Source organism: Lissotriton vulgaris, chromosome 3_1, assembly GCF_964263255.1.
Source record: "Lissotriton vulgaris chromosome 3_1, aLisVul1.2, whole genome shotgun sequence".
Taxonomy (NCBI): domain Eukaryota; kingdom Metazoa; phylum Chordata; class Amphibia; order Caudata; family Salamandridae; genus Lissotriton; species Lissotriton vulgaris.
This window is the reverse complement of record NC_141689.1, coordinates 1203375584-1203397277: the sequence shown is the minus strand read 5'-3', so window position 1 is coordinate 1203397277 and position 21694 is coordinate 1203375584.

Sequence of the window (21694 nt, the reverse complement as noted above, 5' to 3'; positions counted from 1 at the left end):
GACAATGAGTTTGTCAATGATTTTCAACAAGGCTGCTACAGCCTCGGGGGGCAATTTGTATTGTCGGATACGGGGCAGTACAACACCTTGCTTGAGTGTGACACGATAGGGAGTAATGTGCATACAACCTACATCAGTTGGACCTTGCGCCCATAAATGCTGTGGAACATTTTTCAATCTGAAAACAAAATCTCTCAACACATAATGGCCCTTGAAATCACAAAGGAATAATCTCACTCCTTCCGGAGAACAACATATAACAGCTCCTAGAGCTTTCAGTGTTTTAATATCAAGCAGGTTTTCAGGACATGATTTCGTAAGCAATAAATCTGTAGTACAAGACAATGGACCAACTGCAAGGGGAACTGGCTGTGATACTTCGTTAACAATAGGTTTTCCAGAAAATCCAAAGGAAACATTCTGTGAGCCTGAGAGGTGTGCCCCTGGAACCTCGTCATGACTAATGGTAGTTCTGCTCGCCCCCGTGTCAATCAAAAATGTTCTGTCTTTCCCTAATACCTGACTATGTACACAGGGACCATCTTGATCTACAGGAACCTCGATAAGGGGCAAGCCAACCTCCCTCTCTAGGCTGTTTTATGTGTACTGCTGATAATCGGGGTAATCTGACTGTGCATACTGGTACATTTGCTGTGAGACGTGTTGTGTTGCGGCAATGGGTTGGGGTTGGGGTACAGCTACTGTCTGTTGCTGTACATTCTGTGGAGGTTGCGGATTATGTGGAATATTCTGTTGAACATGTTCTAGTCTAGGCGGACGTGGTCTTTCTTTCGTTTTGCCTGTAGCAATATTGTGTCTGAGAACGGCACAATCACTTATAAAGTGACCTGGCTGCTTACAATAATTGCAATTTCCTTTAACAGGACCTGTAGAATGACTAGTCTGTGTGTTCTGCGTGTTACCCCTCTTCTGACCATCTGCTGGAACAGACTGGGCAACTAGTACTTTCATTTTCGTATCTTTCATGCGTCTCTGTTCATGATCGTGTTCCTCTCTAATTCTGTTCTGGAGGTACTGTAACATCTGTAACATTTGGGAAGGCGTATTAGCTTGCCATGTACTTTCGACTTTCAATGCTCTGTTTTTAACCTGGGGTAAGGAATTCTCGACTAGTTTGGTCACAAAAAGATGTGGGAATGACTCGCTACTTGTTTTCAGGCCACTATTAATAATGAAACATTTCTCAAATCTCTAATAAAAATCACTAGTGTCTTCATCTTGTTTCTGTTTGCAGGCTGAGATCGCATCCCAGTCTTCCTTTTTAACTGCCAATAATCTAGGCAAAACCTGTACTAATAATCCTGGTAGTGCTTTAGTTTTCTCCCCAAGACCTACACCTGGGGTACGTCTATTTTCCTCGTCTTCTAATTCAGTCCAAATAATCTTTTTATCTCCCACCTCCCATTCCTTTTCTTTCAGTTTTTCGTAAATCCCTGCTGGCTACAATACTTTTAGCATTTTAAGAATGTCGGAATATGTGTAATCTCCCATAAGTAACATGTCCTTTAATTCACGGTGGAATCCTGCAGGGTCTTTATCGTGACAAGGTACAATTTTCTTCATTTCCAATAATTCCATTTTAGTCAAAGGAGTGTATACGAATACGCGTTCAAGAGTATCATCTGGCTTCCGAATTGGATGTACTTCTCGTAAGGGGTTCTGTCTATCTAGGTGATATGGCTGTCTTACTGGGGGTGGAACGGAAACAAGACGTGGAGTCAGGAAAGTTCTGTATTTATGACGTTGTTCTAGAATAATATCAATTAAATCAGTACCTAGGCCTCTCCATCTTCTCAGGAGTAAGTCTTGCAATAAATTATACAATGGACCTGGATCGGATTGCTGATTTTCATATAGAGTAATGAGATGTTGGGTCATGTATATACCAGCTAGTCGCTGTTCTTCTGGAGTAAGGCTTAAAAATGTTTGCACTTTACCACAGAACAAGGCAGAGTTTAGCCACGTTAAGTGGCTTAACGCTGCCATGTACATAAGGCAAGGCCCCTAACCCCACGGGAATGTCACAAAAAGTGGTGTTCCAGTGGCGATAGGGGCTTGTACATATGCCCCATAAACTCTCAAGCCCAGATTACCAAAAATATCACACAACGCAGCACAGCAGCCAGTTACTGTGCTGCGTTGCATGACAAAAACAAGTCAAGATAGTGCCATATCTACAGAGATATGACACTATGCTGCTCTCGCCCTGGCACTGGCGCAGAACAACACATCCGAGACCATGTAGACACGTTTGCACCATAGTGAAGGGTGACTGCGTAAGTGTTTTTTATGTTTTCTACTGGAAGGTACCCTTCCAGATCAAAATACTGCGTGCGCTGAGTGTTCTATTGAGCGGTAGGGGCCATGACAGAACCGCTCCATCATAAGCACAGCGCAACCGACGCTGGTGACGTAGCGGTTCCGTCACCAGCATGCGCCCGCCGCTCTTCCGCCCCGCCCCCTTAGTACTGCGGCGGAATAGCCGCTGCAGTGAAGGGGTTAAAACGTTTCCCACTTTGGATGTGTGCTTTACAGTGCAGCACTAATGCAAAGTGGGAAACGTTAGGAGAAATGTACGCATTTCTTCTTTTAATCAGCTGCTTCAAAGTTGAGTTATTTATTGGCCCAAAAGCCTCTATATTATTGTCCGTAGATAGGATTTTGCATAAAAAACAATGGGTGGCTGCATGGTACGGTCCATGTACCGCCCATGAAACTACCCCCCGATACAAAGTAATGCAAAGTAGCCCTAAGTGCTGCTTTGGATTATGTTGAGGGAACATTACAGCGCAAAACAGGTTTTGCACTAGAAAGTGCATTTTAACAAAACATTTTGTGTACGTGACAGAAACCTAGCACAACATGTTTGTTGATCTGGGCCTCCAACTGTCTTTTTAAAAAAATGTTTTTATTGCAGGATTCAATCATGCACATAGTCAAATACAGACATTATGTTAATCTTATAACAGGGTCATGTTGCCTGCATGAACACAGAATATTGTACATATACACAATTTTTCATTTTGTAACATTCCCCGGCTAACTGGATCCCCCCCTCCCACTAACGTTCTCGGCACTTTAACCTTTCAGTTAGGCATTACACACGCTGCGTGCGTTTCCTTGTGCACACAGCAACTAGGTCCCATAGCATTCAGTCCTGACATTATACTCCCGGTCAGTGAATCACAGTATTGCATACCATCAAAACTTGGCAGTCCGTCTGCACCTTTCCGTGCGATCAGCTCCGTTCAGTTACCGGGGCCAGTACTGTGGGAGAGGCGGGGTGGGTGGAGGGGAGAGAGAGAGTGGGGGGAGAAAAAGAAAGGCCGGGTGAGGAAGCAAGGAAGGTGGGGAGGGAGGGGGTGAGAAAAAGGGGGGGAGGGGGAGAGAGGGGGAAGGAGGAGGGGGGAGGAACACAGCTATGTACAACCATAATCACATATACTGTTAGATTCCCATTGCGTGTATATACAACTTGTAGTAACCTGAGACATCATGCACGGCAGTTAACGTTCCCCCGATCACAATATTTCCCCATCACTCCCTGCATCAGAAGGAGTCATTCCAACAGCATTACCTGTTTCAAAATCCAGCAACAGTGCATGCCATTCCATAGAGATGGGGTTTTTTCGCAGGCCCCTATGCTCCTCACGCTGCAATTCCATGCCCTCAGCCCGTACCCACTTCAGTACCTCCCCCCGCCAAAGGTCGGGGTCCGGCGGACTGGCTGATTTCCATCTCATCGTTATTGTTCTCTTAGCTGGCAGTAAGGCTAGATCAGCAAATCGGGATGCTACGCTCCTCCCCCTCTCAGGTGACCCTAATCCTAATAGACAGTACTCCATATTTGCATAAGGCTTCGCTGGTGCCACCCTGGGTAGGCCGTCCTGAATTGTGGTCCAGTAGTACCCCAGCTTTGGGCAGTTCCACAGCATGTGTATCAGCCCTGCATTTTTCAAAAAAATTTTTTTATATAAAGAATACAATCACAACCACTGTTACAGGGTTAGCCAAGAAAGGTAGTTGTCATTTGTACAATGGTGCACTTATAGCTAGCCCCACTGCTTGTACTTTGAGAATGAAAGAAAGGTAAGAAGGAAAGGATAGAAAAATTAGTGGTGAAACAAAAGAGGAATAGGACAGGCACGTAGAGAGGTACAGTTGCTGAACAATACATTGGCATCAGCTGTACATACTGCATTACATCTGGCACTCTTTCAGGATGCTTGGGCCTCCAACTGTTATTAGGAGGTTTGGCTAGCTGCTACATTGGCAATGGATGCCATACATACATCAGTAAGGAGTTTGCCTGACAAGCCGAAGAAACATCAGGTAGTTACTGTAAGAAATTGGGTTACTGGTTGAGGTGAGTGAAACTCTACGAAAGCAGAAGCCACAATCCTTGTCACATGGCAGTCACAAGCAAACCCCAAATTAACCTGTGCTGAACCCTCAGGTAGCTTTGCATAGAGCTCAGGCTTAACTTAGAGGCAAATTGCAAAGTGTTTTTGCAGTAGTTCAAATTAATAAAATGGAAACACTACAGAAGAAAAACACCACACCAATTTAGAAAAACAGAGTACATTTTAATAAATAAATCAAGACCAAAATAACATAAATACCATCAGATAGGACATTTTAAAGATGTCAGTGAAAATGCTTAAAAGCGCCAACTGTGGTTATCTGATCATGCCAGACTGGCACAGTCACAGGTTCAGGCCCACCAAGAACTACAGGAACTACAGAACCCAGTTAGGCCCCCTTAACAACAGTACTTCAAATCCTGGTTCCGAAGAGATGCGTAGTCCTGTGTTGAGGATGCGTCATGGAGCAGCAGTGATGTGAGGTCTAGGCAAGTAGATGCGCCAGGCAGCTGCGGGTCTGGGTATCTGGGAAGTGTGATGTCCTTGCATGGCTTTGTGGGGTGAGGCAATGTCCTTGCATGGAGATGCATCAGACAATGCTTGTTCCAATGGGTTGCGAAGGCGATACATAATCCTGGTGTTAGGGAAGTCCGTGAAGCATAGGTGATGCATCAGTTCTGAGGGGAATGTGTCAAGCAGCAGAGGTGATATGCCATTTTGGCATCACAGAGATGACACATTTGTTCTGCTGAATACGCAGATGGGCTGGCAGCGCACCTGCAGGTTGAGGTTCCGTGACGGTTCCGTGACGACTTGAACCCGTGTTTTCAAGTTTGTCGGAAATACATAAAAATGGTATCAGTGAACCGCAAATGATCCATTTAGTATATCCTAGTGTTTTCGCTACGCTACGAGCAAGAGCACTCCTTCCACTGACACATTTCTGATATACACACGGCATCCATCTTAGATCGTGGCCGCCATTTTGTGTTTCCTTGCCCTCACATATGCAATAGCCTCTGATCACTTCATTCACTCCACTTTGATTAAGGACACGTAGCCTTAGCCGGAGATTCACCTCTTACGTGACACGTGCACCTTAAACCAGATCACGCTGTAGCTGCATGACTCGACAAAGGCTGCCTCCACTGCCCGAGGCCAGTCCTGCCAAACTGGTCTTCGTGTCCATTGTACCTGATCATGATTAGGCGGCCGAAGCCGGTAGCCTTGCCCATTTACAACCCACAAACATCTCTTATCCCGCTTTTCTATCTTCTGCACCTGGCTCTGCTCCTTTCCTTCTGGGCCTTTATTAGGGGGAGGTAACGAACTTTACGATGAGGCGGTCCGGCTCTTGAATACAATATTGACAAGGGATTGTGATGGACTAGTGGGAACCCCTCTTCGTGATGTTTGGTATCAGATATTATCGACAGTTCCTGTGTAACGCCAAATATTTATTGTTTAGAGACACAAAGGATTGGGAATGTACCGACATGTGAAATATTTGCCTAGAGCACAATTTTTAGTATATAAGGAGCAACCCACTTTGTACAAATCGAACAGTCTCCTGAATTCTGCCCGTGTGTAGATTCTGTGACTTCTGTGTCCCTGCAGTAATAAACCTTTGGTCTTTGACGCCACCATCGAGAAGCCCGTGTTTCTGTTCATTTGTGCACCAAGGCAGGTGGAACTCCGGGGTCTTCGGGTGTTGTACCCTGACACCTCTGGACGGAACCAAAAAGTCCAGAACTCCAATTGGCGCCCAACGTGGGGCGACGTCATTCGGTACCGGTCCAAAAGCCTGAAGAGTTCGAGAAGCTTCGTGTGAAGATTCCTGAGGGAGGCGCCCCACTTCATCGATCCCGGCATATCGCAAAAGTGGCCCTGAAGTTCTCTTCCACGAGGGTTCCCGTTCAGGACGGCTGCAGTGGGCCGTTGCCTTGACCGTCGCCCTGTCTTGGACCCGAAGTGGTGCAGTCCTTAGTACGGCGAAACGTGACGGGTTTCTCCTTGGTGACGTCTTCAGTGACTCAGTTAAGTATTTAGTGATAGCTAGCTGGTTATTTTTGTGAGGATTGTTAAAAATCCTTGATCGGTTCTTGGTTTGGTTTGGTTTTGTAAGATTATCTTTGGTTGTTCTAGTTACGATAATCTATTTGGTTTAGTTTTGGGTATCGATACATCAGTTCGTTTTTGGTAGGCCTAAGTTCTTGGTTCAAGTGCACAATTTGTTTCGTGTTTGTTTGTTTTGTGTTCCGGACTGAAAATGGTAAGTCGGAAAATGTTGTCTTGTTTTAGTTGCAACAGTGACTCACAATTAGAGGACTCTTGTCTGGTTCCTCCGATTGGGACTCCCCTATATGATTTATACTGTAAGTATGGTGTGGGTCCTATAACTTATAATGAGATATGGGTCCGTTATTGTAAGAAGGATGGTGTCCTTAGTTGGCCACTGCATGGTAGTTTTGAACAAGAGATTCTCGACAACTTAGAAGCGAAATTGTTTAGGAAGAAAGCCCGGCCGGCAATGTTTGACTCTTTTCGTTATTGGCGGAAAGAATCCAAACAGAGAGAAATGAAAAGGTTGAAGAAAGAGCAAAAAGAACAAGAAGAGTTAACTCTAGAGCAAGCGACTAAACAGTTGCAGGCTAACGAGTGTGAGAAGGCCATAGATGCAGCCATTAGAGAGCATAACTTAGCGATTGACAAGTGCTATCCTGCCTTGCCATCGAAAATGGCTAAGATACTGGAGGATTCCGAAAACGATCCTCTGCTATCTTATTTGTTACGGTCACCTCCACCGTATGCACAAGGTGCTACGGCTCCACTCATCCCGAATGTTCAATTGCCGGTTGCTGGACAACCTGGTGTTCGTGTTCCTGTTCCTCAGAATCAAGTTCCTATACTTCCTGTGGTGAATGTAAATGTTCCTACAGCTCCTCCTCTTCCCGCACTGCCAGCTCCTATACCTACCACTGTACCTACTGGTCCTCAAACTATTTTTCTCGATACTCCTACTGTTTCGTCATCTATTCCTACCTCTACTGCATTCTCTATGTCTGCGAGTGTACTAACACCACTTTCTGTTCGTCGAAGAATCACTGATTCTGTTACTAATATGCTGTCTCCTATATATAAAACCTTGATTAAGACTCCTACTCCTGACTCTGTTCAGAGACGGAGTCAGCTACCAAGTACTGAAGAACGGGGAGTTTTAGACTCTACGGCTCTCAGATGGATTACGAAAGTTAGAAGATATAGTACGAGAGATGTGTTAGAGACATTTATGCAATGGGGAGAGCCAACGCAACGGTACGTCTTTGACGAGATGTGCTCGTTGTTACGTGAAGAGATAGAAGAAGACGACGTCGAATCAGATTTGGAAGATTTAATTAAGGTTCAAAAAGAGTTTGCTGCAGGAATGATAGTGGGTGATAAAATACAGGAAGCGATGGAACTTATTTTGAGTTTTAGGAATGATCCATCTCTTCGTTCACCGAGAGATTTAGAAAAAGGTAAAGCGAAGCTAAGTCGCCAATATCCTATGAGGGAGGTTCCTCCAATTTGGCGCGAAGCCGTGCAAGCTGATGCGGTTGCGGGCATTGCAGCTGCTCCAGCACAGTTCCAAAGAGTATGGATACATATTCCATGGAAGCGAGCAGAAGTGTTAGCAGTGAAACAGGCTTTGCCAGATCCACGTAAGAATCCAGCCGGATATTACAAGGAATTGACACAGACAGTTGAGGCTTGTATAATGAACTTAGCCGACATTGATATGTTGTTTGGTAATGTAGTTCCACAACCAGTGTGGGCTAAAATTCGTAGAGAGGATCATCAGGCTGCTTTAGGTGGTGATTGGGCAGCTATCACTGCAACAGATGCTCAACAAATAGGTGGTGCGAAACCCGAACCTTTGATTGCTAATCTGCCAGGTAGAATAATTGATCTAATGAAGACTCTGATGCCAGCATTGCGTGTTAATTGGGACAAGTTGTCAGCGTGTAGACAGAAGAAAGACGAAAGTGTCTCGGACTTCTTCACGAGGTTCGAAGAGACTTTTGTAGACCATAGTGGTCAGGACATGAGCACTGAAGGAGGACAGAGACTCTTTGTCGATAAATTTGTGCATAATTTGTTACCTGAATTATGCAATAAATTGAAAGACTCAGAAAGTGCGTGGGCTGTATCTACGACAGCGCAAATACTTGCGACTGCCCAGTACTACGAAAATAGGGATAAAGAGGAAAAGGAAAAATCAGAGAAGAAAACGAAAGATTTAAAAACTAAAGTTCTTTTGCAGCAGGCGTATCCGCCTCGTACGAATCAGACTAATACGCAGCAAAACTCATATCAAAGGACAGATTATAATACGTCAAGGCCTCAATATCAGTGGAATCAGTGCGCGTACTGCAAGAAAGAGGGTCACTATAAAAATGAATGTCCGATCTTAGCACAAAATAATGCGGCAGCAGCTCAGAGAGGTCGTGGTGGATATACGCAGAATTCTAGAGGTCGAGGGCGAGGTGCTATGCCTCCGCAAACGAATGATCGTCCTTCTAATCACTTTGATCAACGAAATGTACAGTCAGCTCAACAGAATAGGTCTCAGCAATATCTTGTTGAGGATTATTGTGAAGTTGAAGAGGGATTTCAACAAAATGGGTACTAGGACAGCCATGGACAGAGAGAGGGAGTAGTATCAGTTCCAGTGGATCAGAGTGGGCCTTATGTCGCAGTAGCAACATCAGGTGTAGTTGAACCGTTTCTGTTGGATACTGGTGCCGCAAAAAGTTCTATCATGCATGCGAAACTCCCTGGCGCACCTTTGTCTGGCTCAACAAATGTTTCCGTAGGTTTTTCAGGCGCCCCTGTGTACAACCCGATATCTGGTCCTTTGTCTATTTCTGTTGGACCGTGTCACTTGAAAGCACCCCTGATTTTGACTACAGGTTGTAATGAAAATCTGCTTGGTTTAGATTTGTTAAAACGACTATATGCGACATTGTACTGTTCTCCGGAAGGAGTACAGCTTACTTTGGGTAAAAGACTCACCTCTCCGATGTACTTGTCAATGGACGCACTCCCGCCGGAGCTACGTTCACTCCCTGATTCTCTTTGGGCGACTGGTCCCAATGATGTAGGTCTACTAGAAATTCCACCATATGTAGTAACTTTGAAAGCGAATGTAAAATTTCCAAGAACTCCTCAATATAAAATCTCGAATGAAGGAGAACGTGCACTTTTACTAATCGTGCAAGATTTGATTAAGAAAGGTGTGGTTGAAGAAACTCGAGGAAATGTCTGTAACAGTCCTGTATTACCGATCTTGAAACGAACTGATCCTACAAAGCCTCCAGTTTATAGGTTTGTCATAGACCTTAGAGAAGTTAATAAGATTGTATTTCCGCAGTTTCCTGTAGTGCCAGACATTACTGCCTTATTAACATTGATTCCTGCTACAGCTACGTGGTTCTCAGTTATAGATCTCAAGAATGCCTTTTTCAGCATTCCGATAGCTGAAGAAAGTAGGGATATTTTCGGCTTCTGTTTAGGAGGTCGAAGTTTCAGATTTAAACGCGCTCCACAAGGCTACTGTGAAAGTCCATCCATTTACAGTCAAGCTTTAAAAAGTCAGCTAGATTCTTTTGTCCTTCCTCCAGGCTCTGCCCTAGTACAGTACGTAGACGATCTTTTAGTGGCTGCCGATGACAAGGAAACTTGCAAAGCAGCTACAATTTCACTATTGCATCATTTGTCTAATTTGAATCATAAGGTGTCCCCTTCCAAAATGCAATATTGCTGCCAAGAAGTAACCTACCTAGGTCACCTCTTATCAAAGGAGGGAAGGAAGTTGACCCCAGAAAGAATAAAAGCAATTATGCAGATGAGTGTTCCACGCACACAGAGGGAAGTACGTGCCTTTCTAGGTATTACCTCCTACTGTAGGCAGTGGATTCCAAATTTTTCACTTTTAGCGAAGCCATTGGTAGCTTTGACTGGGAAAAATGTTCCGAGTCCGGTGCCATGGTCTGATGAATGTCAAGAGAGTTTTATTGAATTACGAAAAGCACTGTGTTCAGCTCCTGTATTGGGTACACCTGATTATAGCAAGCCATTCACGCTCTACGTTCACGAAAGAGAAGGTTGCGCGTTGAGTGTTCTGACACAGAAGTTTGGTGACAAACAACGCCCTTGTGCGTATTTCTCATCAACATTAGATCCGGTAGCTAGAGCATTGCCTAGTTGTTTGAGAGCTACAGCGGCAGCTGCAGCTTCCATTCGACAATCTGCTGGTTTGGTGATGAACAATATGCTAGTGGTCATGGTTCCTCATGCAGTGGATACACTCATGAACCGAACGAAGACACAACACCTTACTAGTGCGAGATTATCTGGTTACGAGCTGACGTTATTAGCAAGTCATATTCAGATCAAAAGATGCAATGTATTGAATCCAGCAACATTGTTGCCGACTGATCAAGAGTCGAGTGATTCTGAGCCACATGACTGTTATTTCAAAACGGAGGAAGAGACAAAAGGTCGCATCGACTTGAGGGATACTCCCCTATCCGACCCGGATGGTACGCTGTATGTGGACGGGTCATGTTTTAAATTGGAGAATGGTGATGTGACTGCTGCCTACGCGGTAACGACTTTGAAGACGATTGTGGAGACTGCAAGAGTGAGTCAGAATTCTGCCCAAGCTGCAGAATTAATAGCTCTTACGAGAGCGTGTGTTTTAGCTGAGGGAAAGAGAGTGAATGTGTTTACAGATAGTCAGTACGCATTTGGCGTGGCCCATAGTTTTGGCCGGTTGTGGAGAGAAAGGGGTTTCATTACGTCCCATGGGACTAAGATTCAGCATGGTCAGCTAGTTAACGACTTGTTGGAATCTCTAACCTTACCGACTGAAGTTGCGATTGTGAAGTGCAGTGCTCATAAAGCAATCACGGATGATGTTGGTCGGGGAAATGCCTTTGCTGATGAAACCGCTAAACAAACAGCTAGAGACATGACGAGTAGAATGTATGTTGCTACGTCTGCAAGATGGATTGCTGAGTCTGGAATGTGTGAGGACACAATGGAAAGTGTGAAAGAGATTCAGAAAGAAGCGACTGAGGAAGAGAAACGCGTATGGAGAGAAAGTACGGGCAAATTGGACTCGAATGGATGTTGGATCGATTTGACAGAACAGCAGCGTTGGATGTTGCCTGATGCGTATGTGCTTGCAGTAGTGACGATGGCGCATGGAGTGGCACACATAAGTTCTAAAGGGATATGTAAGATGTTAGCTCCGGTCTGGAAGAATGAGGGAATCAGTAAGTGTGCAGAGAGAGTGGTGAAAAATTGTATGGTGTGCTTGATGCATAATCCTGGCAAGGGAACTCCAACTCCAGCTGGTCATTTTGCTCCTCCTTCCTGTCCCTTTGAAGTAATTCAGTTAGACTTCATTCACATGGAACGCTGCAACAATTTAAAATACGTCCTGGTGGTAGTTTGTGCTTTTTCCAGGTGGATAGAAGCATACCCACTAAAGGACAACACTGCTCTATCTACTGCCAAAATTCTTCTAAAAGAATTTTTCCCTAGGTACGGAATGCCACGGATTGTATGGTCAGATAACGGAAGTGAGTTTATAGGGAAAGTTATGCAGAGTGTGTGTGCTGGTCTAGGATTGAAACAAAAATGTCATAGTGCGAACCATCCCCAGTCTGCTGGTTTAGTCGAGGGTTACAATGGCACCCTCAAGCTTAAAATAGCCAAAATACAAGCATCCACAGGTTTGGCTTGGCCAGACGCACTTCCCTTGGCTTTGTTATCAACGAGAGCAACAGTGCATTCTAGAATAGGGCTTTCTCCATATGAGATTGTGTTTGGCCGCCCGGCAAATGTCTGGGGTGTGCCAAGGCCTAAACAATTTTGCTCCATTGAATATCCTATGTTGATAGACTACCTTTACGACTTGACTGCTAAATTAAGTCTTATTCATCAACAGGTTTTTGATGCACTACCAAAGCCTCCGGAGAGTCCAGGGCATCAACTGAAACCGGGTGACTTCATTGTGGTCCGGAACTTCGCGAGGACAAAGAATCTTCAGCCTCGCTACATCGGCCCCTTCCAAATCCTACTGGCAATGAGGACAGCTGTACGTGTTGCTGGCCGCAAGCACTGGATCCACGCTTCTCACGTAAAGCGTGTTCCACTGCCGCTGCCCTACGACGACTGGGTGAAGAAGGGAATTGGTGCCTCCGAATCTGAAATAACTCCGAAATTTGTCCCTTTCAGCGATGCCGATTTGATTATTGACACTTTGAAACGTGACTCTCCTCCTGAAAAGACTGCTTTGAACATTGAACATTTGTCTCCAGCATCAAAAGAAACTTTGCCATCTGCGAACTTAAACTCTACAACAACTGCTAGTGATACACTATTTTCCGATCAGACAGTACCAGCAAAGAAGAGATACAACCTTAGAAGCCATAAAACGAACTAATAAAGCAGGCAACTGCATATTGTGATTTTGACATATATATATATATATATTGAACTTTTGCTTTTCAGCCAGGAAGTTTGCTATTGTTTATTGTTTTTTTAAAATTGCCTTGCCGTCTGGGTAGCCGTAGGGTCGTGGCTGTGTGCCTAGTTTGAATTTGCAGGGGTCTGACACAAGGTCGATCTTTCTGTTAGTTTTGGGAACTCCCAGGGCTGACAGAGGCATTTTCATCTACGTACACATCATCAGTGGTCGCGAGCGGATTGTAGAAGATGGAACTTCCTGCGCTGCAACGAGAAAATGTGATTTACGTTCGCAGAAACAGACTTAATAGAATTCTTCACAGCAAATGTTTCTTGATGCAATGTGCCATTACATTTTTGATTGTTTTAGCAACATTGGTGGGTGGAATTGTCTTTAGCATAAATTTGATTTTTGTGCCAGTTTCTACAGTGCCTCCCCTTGATCCAGCTATTACTACTGTTTCTTCTATACACTCTTTTCACTCATTTCCAGAACATGAGCAAGCTCGACGCTCAGAATTCATTAATAACACTTTTGTACAGCTCTTGCATCAACACCAACTGGTAGTTAACACTACAGACTGCTGGGTGTGTGGCTTGATACCTCACACTATGGATAAAGGTATTCCCTATTTGGTTTTGCCTTACAGCTATAATGGATCATTTCAGGCCTTCCAAACCATCTTTGCTTATGCCCTTGAAACCTATCCTCCACGTCCACCACGTTCCACTAAATATAACTCTGCCAACAAAGCCTTAGTCCAGGGAATTATTGACATGGTCAAGGACGTCAATAATACTCCATCTTACCCTAGAGACAAACTGCGAGTATATTTAAGTTGGAATACTTCAGAGTATCGCCTTAGTTTAGGAGAAAGCAAGCGCAAAAGCTCAACTCCAATCTGGGTCGTACCTCACCGAGGTCAGGTCTGTCTGCAAGGTAATGGGAGAAATCCGAGAGCTCAGCTAGGGAGAAGTGAGTGCGTAGAGACTTATGTGTTTCCGGCTAACTCTTCCCCTGCCTTCCTCACTGCTAGGGGTACCTATTTCATTTGTCGAGACAGAGCTTATACATGGTTGCCTGCCGACTTCTCAGGATCATGTTATATTGCTCGATTGTTGCCTCCGACATACACTGCTTCACCGGATTACCACAGAACAAGAGTAGCAAGAGGTGTTTTCAGCAAGGAAGATACCGCTGGTCAGGAAGCTGGAGACTTCTTCAAAGGCTTCCTTCCGTTCTGGGGGCCTATGGCCAATAGTAGAAACATACGTCAGCTAACACGGGTAGTTGAATCTACTATTACCGAAACTGCTGGTGCCCTTAGCAATCTGACAGCTGAGCTTCAGGCGGATAGGCTTATGACATTGCAGAACCGTATGGTTCTAGATGTTATACTTGCAGATCGAGGTGGGGTATGCAGAATGATCCAATCGAGCTGCTGTGTCTTTATTCCTAATAATGCTCCAACAGTTTACGAGGCGATCTCTAAGTTGCACAAGATTTCGGACTCCATACATGTAGACAAGGGAAACTGGTCTTTCATGGAGTGGGTTTGGACTCTGATTTCAGCGTGGGGATGGAAGGTTCTAATGGTCATTGGTGTCATCTTAGTATTCCTATTCTCATGTTGTCTGATTATCCAGTGTGGTCCTGCTCTGTGTAGTCTTTGTGCTGCAACTTGTCTCAGAAAACCACCTGCGTTTGGAGAAAAGACACGAGAAAGGATGATGATACAACAGCATGTCACTGACCTGATGAACATAGAACTAGATTCAGACATAGATTGAGTAATTGCCTATGTAAGGGCAAAAGGAGGGTCTGAGGTTCCGTGACGGTTCCGTGACGACTTGAACCCGTGTTTTCAAGTTTGTCGGAAATACATAAAAATGGTATCAGTGAACCGCAAATGATCCATTTAGTATATCCTAGTGTTTTCGCTACGCTACGAGCAAGAGCACTCCTTCCACTGACACATTTCTGATATACACACGGCATCCATCTTAGATCGTGGCCGCCATTTTGTGTTTCCTTGCCCTCACATATGCAATAGCCTCTGATCACTTCATTCACTCCACTTTGATTAAGGACACGTAGCCTTAGCCGGAGATTCACCTCTTACGTGACACGTGCACCTTAAACCAGATCACGCTGTAGCTGCATGACTCGACAAAGGCTGCCTCCACTGCCCGAGGCCAGTCCTGCCAAACTGGTCTTCGTGTCCATTGTACCTGATCATGATTAGGCGGCCGAAGCCGGTAGCCTTGCCCATTTACAACCCACAAACATCTCTTATCCCGCTTTTCTATCTTCTGCACCTGGTTCTGCTCCTTTCCTTCTGGGCCTTTATTAGGGGGAGGTAACGAACTTTACGATGAGGCGGTCCGGCTCTTGAATACAATATTGACAAGGGATTGTGATGGACTAGTGGGAACCCCTCTTCGTGATGTTTGGTATCAGATATTATCGACAGTTCCTGTGTAACGCCAAATATTTATTGTTTAGAGACACAAAGGATTGGGAATGTACCGACATGTGAAATATTTGCCTAGAGCACAATTTTTAGTATATAAGGAGCAACCCACTTTGTACAAATCGAACAGTCTCCTGAATTCTGCCCGTGTGTAGATTCTGTGACTTCTGTGTCCCTGCAGTAATAAACCTTTGGTCTTTGACGCCACCATCGAGAAGCCCGTGTTTCTGTTCATTTGTGCACCAAGGCAGGTGGAACTCCGGGGTCTTCGGGTGTTGTACCCTGACACCTCTGGACGGAACCAAAAAGTCCAGAACTCCAATGTGCACTTCCAAGGGTTCAGGAATTGGATGGTATAATTAGTGATGGCAGGACTCACAGATGGCACAGTACAGGCTCTGGGTTCAAGGTTGTTGGAAGCTTGTTATGTCCCGGAGGCCAGCCAAGCAGCCCTTGGTGTCACTCTGGAGTCTTGGGTTAAAAGTTGCAGGTCTAGTCATTTTTGTCCAGGCAAGAAAGCAGCAGGACAGCATAGCAGGGCATCAGTCACTCAGAGCAGCAGTCCAGCAGATTGGCAGTCCTTTTACCAGCACAGCAGCCCCATCTTCCTGGTAGCGTCCGCTCGTCCAGAAATATGCTGAAAAGCTGAGTCAAATGGTCCCATATTCATACCTGGTGCCCACTTTGAAGAAGAGGAAGCTTCAAGAGGTTTTCACTGTTTCCACCCCCTGAGGTGTGAAGTATTCTCGTCCTTCCTGTCCTGGCCTCAGTTTGTCTGGGGTCATTCTGTGGGAGTCCTCAGTGAGAGCATTTGTGATATGCAAGTGTGCTAGGTGTTATGTTACAAATACACATGTTATGTCATGTTATGTTAAGTTATATGTTCAGTTGTGATGTCTTGTTTTGTGTTGTGGTATGTTATGTGAAATTGAGAGGAATGACTAATCACTGTGAGGGTATCCAGGTCAGCACCTGCCCCTCATTAATTCAGAGTGACCCTTCCTGCCAGCAACTATCTTTTCTTTGTCTCACTTGTCTGGGAGCAATACATGAAGACCAACTGCCAACTGCACCTAGTCATGTGACCCAGGATCAGGCTGTAAGCATCAAGTGGTTAGGATAAAAAAATGCAACTCGCTAAAAGTGTCATTTTCAGAATTATGATTAAAAATCTGACTTTACTATTAAAAGAAGCTTTTAATTGCAATTCATTAGACACCAAACCTTACCTATCTACCTACTTCCAATTCGAAATTACAGCTCATTAAATGTAATGAGGTAACTTTAAATGTTATCCTATGGGAGAGGTAGGCCTTGCAGTAGTGTAAAATTAATTTAGAGGTTTTTCAATTGTAGGACATTAACAAATTAAAAGTACATTTTCTGCTTTTTAAATACACTAAACCCTGCCCTCAGGGGTGTTCAGGGACAACTCTAGGTCTACCTTTATGTATTAAAAAGGAAAGTTTCGCCTTGCAATATTTTATATTTTGCCAGGTTGAAATTGTAGTTTATAGATTGAACACAGAGGATAATTTTGAAGATGGTGTGCCATGGCTTGCTTTACTTTTATTGTTATTTCAAAGCCTGAATAACATTTATTGATTGATTGATTGATATTGCACATACAGGCTGAAATGCTAGACCTGAGATAGGTTTAAATGGCTAGTTAAGTGGGTGGCACAATTAGTGCACCAGGCCCACTAGTAGCATTTCATTTACATAGCACATATGGGATCCTTCCCATTATGTAGCGACCTTTGCCAACACAGTCCCACCATTCCCTAAGAAAGCTGTGGGTGAAAGGCTGAGCTGTTTCCTAGAAATCTATTCCTTCTCCTCATTCAGTTGACATTGACAGTGAGGGCTTTTTTCCCCTCCTGATCTTCCTCCCTTGAGACACTACCCTCAGGCTGGATGTTGTATTATGGCCCATCTACCTTGGACTCTCCCTGACTTGATGAACGTAACATTAGGGAAAACCCTACACAGGGTCAATAGGAACTGGCAGTTGTAAATAAGTTTCTATAATTCATAATATTAAGTGAAGTTAAAGAGATATAGGTGAAATAAATCGACATATCCAAGACCTGCTCCGCAAATGAATGCTTGTAAGAAATTGGGTTACTGGTTGAGGGAGGGAGTATAAAAACCTACTTAAGCAGCAACCACAGTCCATGTCAGGGTGAAGTCACAAGCAAACTCCAAATGAACCTGTGCTTAACCCTGTGTTAGCTTGGCACAATAGTAGTCAAGCTTAATTTAGAGTGTATGTGTAAAGTATTTTTGCAGTATTTTAAACAATAACAAAGCAAAATACAACACAAGAAAAATTTCACACCAATTTAGAAATATAGAGTAAAATTTTATGAACAATTTAAGACTAAAATGTTGGCCTACTGGGATACCGCACAGGCTGGATACAGGAACCTAGTTTGGCCTGGTGAACAAAGAACCATAAATACTTGATGCAGAGTTATGCATAATTCCATGTTGAAGTTGTGTAGCACAGCAGCAATTCCTATTAGCTGAGGGCCTTGCGATGCAGAGTCCTGTGTCATCGTCGTGGATGCCGTTGATGAGGGGCTTGCAATACAAAGTATTGGTTTGAAAATACATCATGTAGTGTTAGTTCCTGGGAAGCTGTGGGTTCGTGCTACGATGTCCTGTGCTAGTGATGGGGCACACAGTGGTCCCGATGCAGAGTGTGGAAGGCGATGCACGATGCAGTGGATATGATGCAGAATTTTAAGGATGCAATATGTCATAATGTGTCTGTTCCGCTTGCATCAGCTGGACTGGCAAAGCACCTTCAAGCCAACTTCAAAGGGTCCCAGACTGGGGTGACACCAGGTTGGAGGGCAGGGCTCCGAGCCGGCAGAGTCCAGCTGCTGGGTTCAAGATGGAAGAAGCCTGCTCTGTTAATGATGGTTCAGATAATGAGGCCAGTCAACTAGACTTGGATTTCCTCTGGTGGTCCTGGTTCAAAATGCAGGTCCAGTCATACTCACTCAGGCATAAGAGCAGCAGCACAGCACAGCCAGGTAACAAGTGTCATTACTTCTTGTAGCAAACAGCACCGCATTCCTTCTTCTGAGTCTTGAACAGGTCTAGATGTACAGAAGAGTTAGGGTCTGAGATTCAATATTTATACCAGGTGCCCACTTTGAAAAAGTCCAGTAAAAACACCTTTGTGACAGTGCTCAGGGAGAACCTTTGTGATGTGCAAGTGAGTAGGTAGGTGACAGCCTCCTCTCACTATTAAGTCAGACTGGCCCATCCTGCCTACATATCCCTTAATCCTGTCTCACTGTCTGAGAGCAATACACAAAGACCAACTGCCAGCTACACCTAGTCATGTGACCGAGGGGCAGGTTCCAGATACCAAATGCTTAGGACAAAAAAATGCTGACTTTCTAAAAGTGGCATGTTCAGATTTGTGACTAAAAATCCTACTTTACCATTAAAGGGATTTCCTATCTTTTGCTGCTGTCTCCACGCTGGGTTTGCTGTGCCTCTAAAATTGCTGCATTACCTGGATACTGCTCGCGGAACCCGCTGTGCAGGTCCCGCTTCGCCTGAGGCTTCCTCCTATCACCGGTATCGTTGGAACTCCAACTCTGGGTGCCGGGACCTGCAGGGCTGCGAGCGTGTTGTGGGCGCAGGACTACAAGTCCCAGGAGCGCCCACAACTCCCAATCGTTACCAGCTGGGACGCTCTCCCTGCAGGCTCCTCCCTGGTTCCCTGTCGCGGTGAAAAGCCGCCCCCTTCCTTTCATCGGCGGATTTCCTATCTTTTGCTGCTGTCTCCACGCTGGGTTTGCTGTGCCTCTAAAATTGCTGCATTACCTGGATACTGCTCGCGGAACCCGCTGCGCCTGAGGCTTCCTCCTATCACCGGTATTGTTGGAACTCCAAATCTGGGTGCCGGGACCTGCAGGGCTGCGAGCATGTTGTGGGCGCAGGACTACAAGTCCCAGGAGCGCCCACAACTCCCAATCGTTACCATCTGGGACGCTCTCCCTGCAGGCTCCTCCCTGGTTCCCTGTCGCGGTGAAAAGCCGCCCCCTTCCTTTCATCGGCGGATTTTCTATCTTTTGCTGCTGTCTCCACGCTGGGTTTGCTGTGCCTCTAAAATTGCTGCATTACCTGGATACTGCTCGCGGAACCCGCTGCGTGGGTCCCGCTTCGCCTGAGGCTTCCTCCTATCACCGGTATCGTTGGAACTCCGACTCTGGGTGCCGGGACCTGCAGGGCTGCGAGCGTGTTGTGGGCGCAGGACTACAAGTCCCAGGAGCGCCCACAACTCCCAATTGTTACCAGCTGGGACGTTCTCCCTGCAGGCTCCTCCCTGGTTCCCTGTCGCGGTGAAGAGCCCCCCCCTTCCTTTCATCGGCGGATTTCCTATCTTTTACTGCTGTCCCCACACTGGGTTTGCTGTGCCTCTAAAATTGCTGCATTACCTGGATACTGCTCGCGGAACCCGCTGCGCCTGAGGCTTCCTCCTATCACCGGTATTGTTGGAACTCCGACTCTGGGTGCCCGGACCTGCAGGGCTGCGAGCGTGTTGTGGGCGCAGGACTACAAGTCCCAGGAGCGCCCACAACTCCCAATCGTTACCAGCCGGGAACCTCTCCCTGCAGGCTCCTCCCTGGTTCCCTGTCGCGGTGAAAAGCCGCCCCCTTCCTTTCATCGGCGGATTTCCTATCTTTTGCTGCTGTCTCCACGCTGGGTTTGCTGTGCCTCTAAAATTGCTGCATTACCTGGATACTGCTCGCGGAACCCGCTGCGCGGGTCCCGCTTCGCCTGAGATTTCCTCCTATCACCGGTATTGTTGGAACTCCGACTCTGGGTGCCGGGACCTGCAGGGCTGCGAGCGTGTTGTGGGCGCAGGACTACAAGTTCCAGGAGCGCCCACAACTCCCAATCATTACCAGCTGTGACGCTCTCCCTGCAGGCTCCTCCTCTCCCTTTTGAGATAGTATTTTATCAACTGGAGAGCCCCGCGGCGCGAGAGCGCACGGGAGGGTGCCGGGAGAAGCCCGGGACAAGGGCAGGACCGTCTGTGGCCGTCAGGGGCCGAAGGAGGCCGGGCTGGGCCATCCTACTGATATTTTCAGAACAAAAATTTTTTTTTTTTTTTAAATAATAAAGAATTAAAGAGGGATTTTAATTACAATTATTTAGACTCTAAAATCGAACTGTCCACATGCTCTCAATTGAAAGTTATCACGTATTAAATGTAATATGGTAACACAATGTTATTCGATGTGAGAGGTAGGCCTAACAGTGGTGAAAAATGAATTCACATGTTTTTCACTACCAGGACATGTAAAACTTAAATACACTGCACCTTGCCCTCTGGACTTTTCAGGACCCACTCTAGGACAGACTTGTATGTATTAAAAAGGAAGATTTGGGCCTGGCAAAAGGTTTACTTTAACAACATTATAATGGGCCGACATTTCACTCCAAACCACTGGCACAGCCAATTCCACCTCTGCATCAATTCATTTAACCATTTTCATTTTTCTCCAAAAAATCATCCATACATTGTTCAGTTCGAAGCTGTTTAAATCCACATGCAAGGAGTTGCATTTTCCCAAGATTCTCATGTTTAAGTTGGGCCATCCGAACCTCTAAGCAAGAACACGTACAAGCGCAAAGTTCATATTAGCAGTTTATTAAAAAACCCAATGCATTTCAAGCCACTCGGGCCCTTCGTCAGGGGTCACTGAAAATAACGATAAAACATGTTTTTTCAAAAAGTTAAGCACCTTCGGGTCTGCACCCACATAATATGAGGGTCGTTTGGAAATGATGTCAGTATCTCCATGCAAGGCGGACCATCGTAGTTCTACTAGCAACGTTTATTTGTATCTGAGTCAGACGAACATGAAAATATGAAGAAGAAAAAAACATTGGACTTTCCTTATGTTGTTCGTGATGCAAATGTTTTTTAAATGGTTATTTACTAGCACAGATAGCATTTAAATCTGAGACTCGCACAAATTTGTTTGGCAACGTTACATGTAACAATTGGGTGCATTATGTGTATTGTAGGATAGAGGCAAACTCGGGTAATTAATGTGACACAGGTGAATTTCGAGTTGGAAAAAGTGGGCGGGTTTGTAGATGGGAGGATCGAACGTGGTGTTTATATGTGGGTGGTTCATAGAGATAGCAAACTCCTTTGATGAAAGACTAAGAAAGATGGTTATTTTTAGCAGGTACGTGCTAAGCAAATAGAATGGAGCGGCACCGGCTGGCAGAATGGAAAGGGGAAATTGATGGGGCGTGCGAACGCATGATGAG